This window comes from Cupressus sempervirens, chromosome 9 (genome assembly GCF_028749045.1).
Source record: "Cupressus sempervirens isolate cs-2001-9-10 chromosome 9, ASM2874904v1, whole genome shotgun sequence".
Taxonomy (NCBI): Eukaryota; Viridiplantae; Streptophyta; class Pinopsida; order Cupressales; family Cupressaceae; genus Cupressus; species Cupressus sempervirens.
The window spans coordinates 46,993,612-47,004,903 of NC_143126.1; the positions used below are offsets into that span (position 1 = coordinate 46,993,612).

Here is an 11,292-nt window from a genome sequence, read left to right on the forward strand (position 1 = left end):
TACAAGTGGATTCTACATGAAGTTTCTAGAAGAAGCAAGATAAAGGGTAGATACATTGCATCTAACCTAATCAATTAAAACCCTAATCTAAGTGAGGGAAATAAGTACAGGAAAAACATTCCAAAATTCCTTCTTAAAGATTTGTTGCTCACGAAGCAAAGTGGTGGTTGGATAGAGTGTGTGGTGTCAAGGAGAAGGCATTAAGAAGGAAGAATAGAATACAGAGACTCTACTTCAATAAGTGACCAAAAGGTGATTGCATTGACAAAAAAAATAGGGAGACTCATGGGGATAGAAGCTTGATGAGTGGACAAGCTATCAGAGCTATGAAGATTGAAAGCCAAGCAGAATTGTGATTTGAATTGAGATCTAAAATCTTCAAGTTAAGTTGTAAGTTGTATTAGGTCATAATCCCTTATTGAATTCTCTCTAGCAATTGTATTGATTAGAGAAAATCCTTTGACAGGGTGGCATTCCAAGTGAATGTTATAAAGTCCTTTAACCAGGCTCACTTCTAATAGGGTGATTGAAATCCCTTAATTGGGTCACATTTAACAGTGTGTGTTGGAGCCTTTAACAGGGCATGCCTTTCATAGGGCATCACTTCAGAAGAGTGAGAAAGTAGTAGCATGTTACTGGTGGTTTCCATGTAAATCATTGTGTTGTGTGTTGATTTTTTCATATCTTATTGTTGCACGTTGATTTTATAGTAACTTGCTAGTTAGAATATTTAACTTGGATGCATGAAATGTTTAATGGGATCACTACACTTAGTGAAAAAGTTTTATTGGGACATCTAGACCTTGAATAACTTATTCACCCCCCACTCTCAATTATTCTAAAGCATTTCTAACAAATTGTAATCAATCATCAAGAATGTTAGAGGTAGTTAAAAAATTTTACATAAAAGGTCATCCTCCTATGGTGTATGATAATAATACAAGGAATATGTGTGTTCCCCCCAACTAAAAGTTTATTTGTCCTCAAATGATAATGTATGTATGAGGGCAACAAAACAAATCACTTATGAAGCACGTGATTAGAGTATTGATAATTGAAAAACAAAATGTAATGCATAGATAATAAATTACTAAAAATGATAAATATTATAAATAAATGGAGATCATAAATTTAGTACCATTTTTGTTATTTTGAGTAGATTCAAGCTTTGCAAATAACTAAATGTATAGGTTCCTTTAGTGTTGAATATTCAAGTCCCTCCAAGAGTATTCTAATTTAATATCTATACTTATAAATTGTCTTCATACATTTTGCAAGATATCTTTTGGATCATGTAGTAGCTGCTATAGGACTATCTATTAAATTAGAGAGAAATGGCTATGGCATTGATTGTTAAAAATAGATAGTAGTTGTTGCAGGTCTGAGTATTACAATATGCAACCTATAGATAATACCAACTAGACACCATCATTGAAGAGACATTCTTGACATCATAAAGAATCAGCTACTCACTGTAACTTTTTTTGAAAATATATGTGAAGAATTGCTTAAAAAATTAGATATTTGACTCACTCATGCCCTTGAAAAAATGATTGTAAATATGCTCAACCAACTGGTGATAAACTCCTCAAAAATAGTCATTCAAACGAGAAGAACTAGGAAACAAACTAAACTAGACAACTACTAACTCTAAGGCACTATATAACAACACTTATTAAATGAAAAGCCTACCCTAACCTATCCTAACCTACACTAACCAAAAGAATATTACATACTAAAACAAAACCATTAATTGGTTCTTTGAAGTATCTTCCTCTTCTTAAAATATTCTAATGCTTCACATGCTTGTGAACAATGAGAAGTAATTGCAACATTAGTAGAAACTTTAAAAAAAAAAAAAAATTTAAAATACATTATCAAAATCACTTATTACTTCATATTGAAAATATATATTATTAAATTGAAGTGAATAAGTAAGCTGAAATGTGTCCCCTTTTTGTTGCAATTGCATATTGTGGTTTATCTTTAGTTGTAACTTCTTTCTTTGCTGCAACCATAGCTTGTGATAACATCTTTTCCTCCATATGAATGAGATGTCTAATTGGACACCCTCATGAAAGAAATTTTTTTGAACCCTCTTAGTTGGCTTTGTGTAGATGAATTGCTTCTTCATCCTCTTCTTGACTTCTAAAAAACAATTTGTGTAGCTGATTTGATAAAAGTATAGGAATTTATGCACCATCTTCATAAGGCTTATAGTTTTTTCTCTACAAAAGATTTTGGTCATCTAATGTTAAGAAAAACTCTTCTAAATCATCTCAAAATTAATCTTCTTCAATATCTTCTTTACTTTTTAGCATGAGAGAATTGACTTTCACTTTATTGTAACTTTCTTATTAATGATATCACATTCTTCTTCAACAACAACATTGTGTATGGTTATTTCTTTATTTTGAAAAAAAAGGTTCTCTTCATTTGCCTCTTCATAAATCAACACTTTATCATCAAAATGTAAACAAAATTCCTTTATGATGCCAGAGAACATGTCTTCATTGATTTCCAAACTTGTTGCAAATGATAGTGGCTCTTCATTGTTATTTTCCATGGATCTAAAATCCAAATTGTGTTGCTACAAACTTTTATAATTCTAAGTAGTTTGAAAAGAAACTAAGATTCTATGAAAATTACAAAGAGATGCTAAAAACTCAAAGACTCTCATAGCTTGACCTATCCTCGACAATGGTGCCAAAAATGTTGGCTTCCCTATAAGATCAATAACTTGGTTCTAAAAACACAACTCATGGATTGGACATCCAAAATGAGTATTTATCTTTCTTATGGAGGAGAATCATTTAAATTGTCAACCCAAGGATGCATACTTGAAACAAGTTTGCAGAGTATACACACTATAAAATTCTCTAAGTTATTCTACCATTGACAATTCTAAACTATAAAAATGTTGTAAATAAATATAAATACATAGTAATGGCTGTAGGAAATTGCGTCGTAATGGCTGCAGGAATTGTATATTATAAACTACAACTTTCTATATATTTATCTATAACTATATACATCTATATATCTATATATCTCCATATATATCCAATGCATGATTAAAATTTCCAATATATAATATTATTGACTATTTAACAACCATCTAACAAGTTTCCCATCATTCCTTTAAACAAGGAAGAAACTTATTAGAAAACTAATAACTAAGTGTGCTAATTTTTTGTTCCACATTTTCAGCAGTCCACTCAAACACATGATTCTCCTTTACTATTACAATTTACATCAAACCCTTTTGCCAAGTTGTTCTTGTCCTTTTTATCTTTCCATATAATTTTGAAATTTTTTGTTTCATTGGGAAACATGGAAGATATGGCTACTTTAGTGAAAGTGGTTTTCTGTTGCCTTAAAACATGCCACCTTTTACTCAACCAACTTTTGCTCCACACTTCTCATTAACTATTCTAAAAAAACTCGAACTCCCAAAAAAAATTGTGCACCTTGTTTTCAAATTTCTAAATCTATAACCATTCTTAATTTCATTAATAATTGAGTAAGATATGCCCATTTCACTAAAACTGACAAGACCTTTTTTGTGTTTCTTGCAATTATTGATTATTGACAAGTGTCAACTTGATTCTTCTTCTTTCTAGCTACATGAATGGCTCAAATATCTTACAAATAATATCTTAATTACCTAAAGATGTTTATTATTCCATAATAACTATTTATCACAATAAATTATCACAATTTAGCATGAACTAGCTACACATGTAAATGAAAATGCTAATCAATAAATCATTTAACATAGTTAATGCCTCATAAATCAAGTTAATGTATGGAAATGACTTGGAAATATATTACAATCATGGGATAAAGTATTATAATAAATTGATATAGATATGACAATTTATAGGCTCATTAGGATGCATGTCATATGATATCGGGTATCTCATGACAATTTGAAATGCTCATTGTAAATGATGGGTGTGTAAATACCTATTCCTTGATAAAGGATGGGTTGAGACATAAGATAAAGCCATTGAAGGACATAGAAGAAAAGGTATGCAGTACTACCAGAATAATTTTTTTTTATGGAAGAAAGTTGCTATAGGGTATGAGGTATGAGCTTATGTGTTTTCGTAAAATTTAAAAGATGGTAAAGAAGAGCTACCTACAAAAAGTTGTAATTTTGTTAGAAACATTTCTAGATATTGTATTTGATAATGTGCCTGATGGATTACTATTAGTGAGGAAGATTAGTCATTAGATGGGCTTGATTCTAGGAGGCAATTTTCTGAATAAGAAAACACACAAAATGAAACTAGCAGAAAGTGAAGAGTTGAACAAACAAGTAAATGAGTTTTTGTAAAAGGGGCTGATTCAAGAGAGTCTAGGTCCACATAAAGTGCCAACAATATTAACACTTAAGAATAGGGAAGAATGAAGAATGTGTATGGATTCTAAGACTATCAATAAAATCACGATGTTTCAATTCGACTGATGGATGATATTATGGTTTTTTGAGCAAATTTGTGTATTTTACAAAGATAAATCTGAAAAGTAGATATCAATAGATTCATATTAGAGAAGGAAATAAATTTAAGACTACCTTCAAGATAAAGGAGGGATTGTATGAGTGGTAAGTCATGCCTCTTGGGCTAACCAATATACCAAGTACATTTTTGCAACTCATCAATGAGATAATGAAATAATTTCTAGGTAAGCTTGTCATTGTTTACCTTATGCATATTTGTAGGGTGTTTGAGAAGTTGAGGGAATTGAATTTTTTGATTAATTTGAAGAATTGTAGTTTTGTGAAGGAGTTAGTATATATAAGATTTTCAGTTTCAACAAAAGGTCTAAAAATGGACCTTGAGAAAGTAAAGGCTATCTTCAAATGACTTACTCCAAGGAGTGCCACTGAGATAAGATATTTTCATGGATTGGCTAGATTTTATAGAAATTCTATTAGGAGTTTTAGTAGTATTTGTGGGCCCTGATTGAAAAAGGATAGGGGATAGGAAAGAGTTTAAGTAAACTACAAGAGTAGGTTAGAGTTTTAATTTCTTAAAACAAAAAGTTAAAAAATGATCTATTTTGGTACTCCCAATTCTTAATAAGGTGTTTCGAGAAGACTTTGATGCTAGTGATACTACAATAGGAGCTATTTTGATCTAAGAAGGTAGACCTATTTATTATTTTAGTGAGAGACTAAATGATTCTAAAACAAAATATTATGTTTATGATTACAAATTTTATTTTATAGTTCAAGCATTGAAGAAGTGGAGACACTATCTTTAACCTAATAAGTTTATTTTATATATTGATCATCAAGATTTGTAATATTTGAAGAGTCAAAAAAAGTTGAATCCGAGGCATTTAGGTTGGGTTGATTTTGTTGGGACTCAAAATCGCAAGCACATTTTGAGTACTATTGGTTAACAATTTGTTTCTCTTGCTAACTTGGCTTTACCTTGACTCTAGATGCCCAAAATGTGAGGAAATAAAAAGATGTCACCAAAAAATGGGTTAGTGTATGTGCTATATAACTGCCCTTTGAATTATAAAGTACAACTCCCTTATATGCAAGATGTGCAATGAATTGTATCTTTAATAGATCATTAAGATGGGTGTATGCTCTTAACTTGAGAGTAGAAGTAGATAAACAAGATTGTTTGCAAATATAAACAACCTAGGTAGCATAAGATTTGGGTAACCTATGATAGCCTATGGAATAGCTATCACAAATCACCTTGAAGCTCTCTAACATCTACTCCTACTTCTAAATTCAGATTGGACCTAATGAAATGCAATATAGGGAAAGAGCAGATATGCACATGAAAGATAAAATTGAACCCACCTTGACTAATAATCCTCCACTAAAATAGAATCTAGTAAGGTATCAGAAGCTCCAAATACATCTTTCCTACAATCCCATAGAAACTAATTTGAAATGCAAGGTTGTCCCAACTAAAGGAACATAGACATGCTTGTCCTAAATGGAATCATAACATCACATTACCTAACTAAAAATATCATACCAATCCTTGATTCCATCTAACTCTTTGATTCTCATTCAACATCTAGAAATGGAATGGGAAAAGTTGGACAAAATTATCAATCCTTTCCATTAGCTTAGAAAATTTACACACACACACACACACACACACACACACACACACACACACATAAACACAAACACATATGCCCCCCTTTAGGGTTCTTGGCCAGTTACAGTCTAATTATTACATCATCAAAGAATGTGAATTGTTTAGAAGATCATCAATCAACTGTAACAATCATTTACTTAAAGAAATAAGAAGAAAACCCTCAAAATGTAGTATACACATCATGTTAACCTTCTTGGTGATATCTTAATAATTTGGTTATGATCTTATGGCACCCCTGAGAACACCTGGTATCCATTTATCTTCATGTGACTTCATACACCCTATAAAAATCTCCATTTCATTTGTATTTCTCTATTGACGTCAAACCCATTTAATTTTTATCTCAACAGTCACATCAAGGTTGAATCTCCATCTTTGATCTCCTATTAACAATCATGATTTAACAACTAACTCATTCGATCACCAAACTCTTTATCACTATGACCTATAGCAACTTAATATTTCTTATCACTGTTCACTATAAAAGAATGACATTTTCCTGATCTCAAATGATTGATTTTTCCATAGCATAAAATTGAAAACTTCATATTTGGTTGTCTTTACCCATCTCCATATCTATTATCAACAATGTTGGTGTTTGAAAACATTACCAGGTTTTCAATTATCCCACTGAGAAACTGACATATCTAGGGGCAACTAACTCCCATTTTCAACATGCCATTTCTAACAATGGGCCAACTATAAGGCATGACCCTTCTACTTCAAGCTCTGCAAGACCTAGGTAGGTAGACCTCAGATTCAATCGATATTGTACCAGTGCAAAACATATCCCTAAATCTATTTACTGTAGATGAAACCCTTATATCTCCTAATAACTCATGAAATGACATGGATCTACAGTTGCTAGGTGTAGATCTATGAATCTCATAAGCTGAGTGAGGGAATTCCATTATAGCTCTTCAACATGAAAGGGAAAAGCATGTTTGATTATTGATGTTGATTTTCAACAAATCCTCAATTACACAGCAGTAAGACCCAGTGAGCCTACAACTGATCAGTGCCTTAACCATTGGGCAATTCCATGAATTAAAAACATGCATATGGATATCTGAGACATATGTGTATCTTCAGATATTTGATCTATCTATTTAACTTGTAAATAGACATCTATACTCAATCTGAACCTCATTCTTACATGATATCCCCATTAGTAAACTGGCAACCCTGTTAATTCCCTAAAGCATTTACACAACTTTTTGAGTCATAAGCAACAATAAAATAACATACAACCTTAAGGGACTACAACTACTACCTAAGCTCTTTGTTCAGAGATCGTAAAACATTGAAACTCACTAACAAAGGAGACAAGATTCAAGATGAAACTTAATCTATTATTCCTTGTATTAATTTCCTTGAAACAATACATTCATATGCGTGGAATGAAAAACATGAAAACACCTAATAGATCTAAACTATCTGTATATTCCTTCCTATTGTTGTTCATACAAAAGAAACTTGCTAAAGAATGAAGGTGGAATCATAGTTCTAGATCCAATAAAGTGGTCTCATAGAAGGACTAAAGATGTCCTACCAACAATGGTCTCACAGTGAAAAACTAGAACCCCTGCAATGAGAAAGAATGAGAAAGATATAGACAAAGGTGAATTCTCGGATCTGAATCTGCAATTGACATCTGTCCACATGAAATTCTCTTTCTTTGCCATGAAAAGACTCTCTCTAACTTCTCTCTTCAACTAAATATCTGATTTGGTTTCATCATTTCTATAACTAATTTGCAAATATCCTTTCCTAAATGATGAAAACTTGTCGAGTCATCAAAATATTTGAAAACCCACTGAAATGCTTGGAAAAATTCAAGTTTTACTGAGTGAATGTGAGCAAAGTGAATTCCAACTGCATTCTCACCAAGTTTTACTGATCCTCTAACTGGACTTTTAGTTTTTACCCATTCCACTGAGAAAGCCCCAAATTTCCGTTTCTAGCTCTAACTCAAACCAAGAAGCACCTGTGCAAAAAAAAACTCCACAATCAGAAAGTTTGTCTTCTCATGATTCTAGTGATATATAATATCGCTATATTAGCCTTCTAGAAATGCCTGAAAATTTGGTTTGAAAAATTCCCTTATGTTATGAAACTCTGGCTTATCTGCAACATCTTATTTTAAATTTTGAAAAATTTAAAATATTCTAGCGTCAGAACTTTATATTAAAGTCCTTTCTGTGTTTTAAAAAGAATTGCACAGGCATCCATTTTCCATAAAATGATTTAAGAATTATTTTTCATTTGCCTTCACAGCTTTCCTTGTCCTTTGAATCTGAGGTCAAACTTGGTTTGACTAGCTTGATGACACATGTCACTCATTAATTGGCTCGGGCTTGTACAACTGGGCACCATGTCATTGCTAACTGGTCCTGCCACCTAAGCACTCGCTATGTCACTATGCTAATGAGTGAGCAACTTCCTCTTAATGACATAGCGAGAACCACACAATTTGCCACGTGTCACAATCTCGTGCATCTCAGAAATTTGCTCACCACATCACCATCTCAAGGACCCACTACCACATGTCATCACTGTATCAATCCTCGCCATGTCGCTATGGTAATTTTTGTGCAAGTTTTGCTTGGCAAGATAGCAAGGACCGCTGGATCGAGACATGCGTCAACATCTCCTTCCATTTGAACTCGTTCGTGTTTGCTAGATTTTTGAATTTTTTCGACGACTCGCTATGTTGCTAGCCAAATTTTTAAAAATTTCCTAGCTAGTGAAGTAGCGAAGTGCTAGATTTTTAATTTTCTGATGACCTCCAACTCGCTGACATCATTTGGCTCATTAAGCGTGTTTTGTCAAAAGTTAAAGTTATTTTGCCTCTAGCTATCAAGCTATCGAGTTGTTGGTGGAGTCCACACACATGCCACTGCCTTTTCAAAAGGCACTGTCTCCAATTCACTTTAGTTAGAGAGTTGTATTAGTTTTAAACCATTCTAAGTATTCCTTCACCAAGAATGTGGGATAATTGCTTTGAGTGTTTCTCCACCCTTTTTTGTAATCTTCTTCAATGGGTTGGTTTTATATGTTGATGGCATGGATTTGGAAACTGCTTTTTGGTAGGGAGCTTGACATGGACGCAGTATTTGGCTATCATTTTATAGAAGTATATTCTTTAAAAACATATTTTCTAGGCATGCCAATCACTTGTTTGCTTCCACTCTTGTCTGTGATTGCTAGCTTTCTATGCAAAAACTTCTTCTATTTTGGCGTGGATTTCTCCCTTGAATACTTGTTGCTGATTGCTCTTACCTTGAGCGATATGATCCTCATCAGGAAGTAATATAGGTTCTAACTCTTTCCAAGTAAGGTCTTCACTATCTCCATCCTCGTACTCGACCTTGCATCAGGTCCTTCGTGTTACCTGACAATCAACTTTAAACTGTTCTTGTCTAAAAATTGTTCTGTGCAATCTAGACCCCATAATAACCCAATCCCCTGTTCTGTGTTTGGAGAAAGACCTGGATGCCTTGAAGGATCTAACCAAAGCAAATCACCAAGAATCATGTTCAAACCCTCCCAAGGTGGATCAAGAACTACCTATCAAGCTTTGGCTAATTCATCTAGAGAACCAAGCTTTAACACTTTCGAATCTGGGCCTGAGACAAACTTGCGTCCCTTCTTTCCCCTTGATCCTTTTAATGAAGGTGGCAACTCCACATTGCAAAAAAGTCCTCCATGTGCAGTGTAAACACAACCAACAATGATGGATGCCAAAGGAAGTCCTCCAAAGCAACCTAAACATTTACAATAAATATGTCTGCCCTGATCTCCACATTTGGCCATCACTTCCTACTCAAAACCATAGATAGAGGTGCGAAATTTTGATTCATGATTCCCACGGAGGAGAAATACTCTGTGAGGTAGAAAAACCTTTCTTAAGAATCTGATTTTTTTTTCGTTTCGCCTTCGTAGGTGTTTTCTTTAAAATTTGCAGGCTTGGCTTTTCTTTCAGTGGCTTCTTCTCTTTAGCGTGAAGCTTTTGATGTATAATGCTTTGCTTTGGTTGTGGATTCTCTATCCCTTGCTGGCCTCTATTCACGTCCCCTGCCTCTGACTTTCTTCACATTTGGCACTGGGTTTTATATTGCCCCTGATTTGATGTGTGGGCTTGCTCATTTTCTTTCTAGCTTCCTCTTGCATTGACTTCAGCCTTAGCGTGAGTTTTTCTTTTATTTGCTGGCGGCTTGTCCTTTTTTGAATGCATGCGAATTTTCGTGCTTTGTTGGTCTAAGCCAACTGCGTGCTCTGTTCTATCAGCGTGAATACTCTTCACATTCTTCAATTATGTTATTCAAGTCTTGCACAATGGGATTGCTTCTAGGATGGCTAGAATTACACTTATGCATTTTGATTGGACTATGCCATGGTGATCTCCATCTCAAAGATGTTTCCTCTAAATCTAGGTTCGATTTGAATTTGAAGGAGAATAAATTCATGGAGATCTTTTCTAAATCTTTCAACATGTGCATTAAAAGCAAAAATCTGATCTGGTGTAGTTGGTAAATTTTGGAGTAGTAACCTAAAAATATTCTCTGATTTTTTCAGGTCTTCATTGCAAGCGTCAGTTGTTTTTGTGGCATCAGTACTATGGTCTTTAACAGAAAAATGCCTTTTTGTATCTTTAGTTTTCAATGAAATAGAGACCTCAGCGGTATGGTTTTCGAGATTGAAATGCCCCTGCAGATTAGCATCAACTAATGGAGCAACAACATTATCAACATTATCTTTCTCATCTGTTTTGTTTCTCTCGGTGGAATCCAAAACTTTCAACACATGCTTGCAAATGTTTCCCCTCTTCGTCCATTGACAATCACATACAAGGAAGTTGGGTCCAAACTTTTGAACTAGATACTCTTTTGTTGCAACAGACTGGCTTCTTACCTTATGAAGAAGCGTGCAAACAAACCAATCCATCATCCTTGTACGTTTTCTAGCAAAACCACTTAAATAACAACTCTTAATGTAAAAGTGATATGACTCTACGGATAAATTAATTTCTTGACTTGAATCGGAGAAGTTCCGAAAGTCTTTTGTCCATGAAGCAATATGGCCATCACCATGACACCAAATGTTTTTAAAGTGACTTTTAAAATCCCTCTTTTGTGGGAATTCCTTT

The 11,292-nt window shown here is 33.7% G+C and overlaps 1 pseudogene; it reads right to left on the bottom strand.

Moving 5' to 3' along the window:
- Window positions 1-9,533: 9,533 nt before the first annotated feature.
- LOC149537547 (serine/threonine-protein phosphatase 7 pseudogene) lies at window positions 9,534-11,090 on the bottom strand (annotated as a pseudogene).
- Between the last annotated feature and the right edge of the window lie 202 nt (window positions 11,091-11,292).